The 973-nt window shown below is 46.6% G+C and overlaps 1 pseudogene; it reads left to right on the top strand.

Moving 5' to 3' along the window:
* The first annotated feature begins 243 nt into the window (after window positions 1-243).
* On the top strand, window positions 244-913 carry LOC110227496 (annotated as a pseudogene).
* The last annotated feature ends 60 nt before the right edge of the window (window positions 914-973 follow it).

Genomic DNA, 973 nt, shown 5'->3' with positions numbered 1-973 from the left:
CCGGGTCCTGTGAATGCTCCGGTCCATACCGTTCCATCTGATAGCGAGGAAGAAGACGAGGAGGAGGCCAGTACTAGTAAGAAACGCGTTCGGGATTGTTCCGAGGTGGACGCCAAGAACAAGGCGTCCACTTCGAAAGCTAAAACGGCAATGAAGGAGCATGTTCCTGAGCCTCTTCCATAAATGTCTTCTAACCTCTCCACTCACTTTGAACTCATAATGGGCTTCGACCCTTTTTTTTATTTATGGAAATATTTGCAACTTTCCTTTCTCTTCAAATATTCTCGTAGATGCGTCCTTTAATGCAGGATTGGTTTAAGGGCATAAATCTCGCCGCGAATCACTCCATTTCCGGGCTGAATCTGCTGCTTGCTAGGGATATGAAGTCCCTATAAATTACAGCTTCAACTTCCCTTTACTTCTCACTATTCTTCTTACTTCTGCAGATATGGATTTTAACTTTCGATGTTCAGAGTCTATGCCGGACTTCTCTAGGATCGGAATGATGGATGAAGATGTTCCAGATGTTCCAAGTAGACGATCTTCTCCACTTCGCGGCTTTTTCAGATCTCAGATCTGAGCTCCATGCGCTTTGATCAAGAACCTTCCAGATAGAGACCGGGAGATTGCGATGGCCTTTATCAAAGCGCTCGCAATTCGACACAGGAAGCTATCGCTGGAAAAGAAAAAACTTCGAAAAAAGATTCATCGAATGCAGCGCAAGGTCACTGCGATATCAAGGGATCTTCACATCCTTAGTTCTCACCCCGGAGAGTGGATTGAGCTCGGAATCTCCGAATTTGCTCGTATCCCGGATTGTATGATGCCAGATTTTGATCTTGCTGGTCAAGGAGTTCAAGTGTTCTGCTCTCACGGGAGGGTTTTCCTAACTCGAAGTGTGCGAAGGACAAGGGTTAGTCGTACCAGCACGCGACTACGCATGCCGTCTGGGCCCTACGTGTGGTCGTTTTTT

This window comes from Arabidopsis lyrata (genome assembly GCF_000004255.2).
Source record: "Arabidopsis lyrata subsp. lyrata unplaced genomic scaffold ARALYscaffold_773, whole genome shotgun sequence".
Taxonomy (NCBI): domain Eukaryota; kingdom Viridiplantae; phylum Streptophyta; class Magnoliopsida; order Brassicales; family Brassicaceae; genus Arabidopsis; species Arabidopsis lyrata.
The sequence above is the reverse complement of the archived record's forward strand: the minus strand, read 5'-3'. Positions and strand labels throughout refer to the sequence as shown.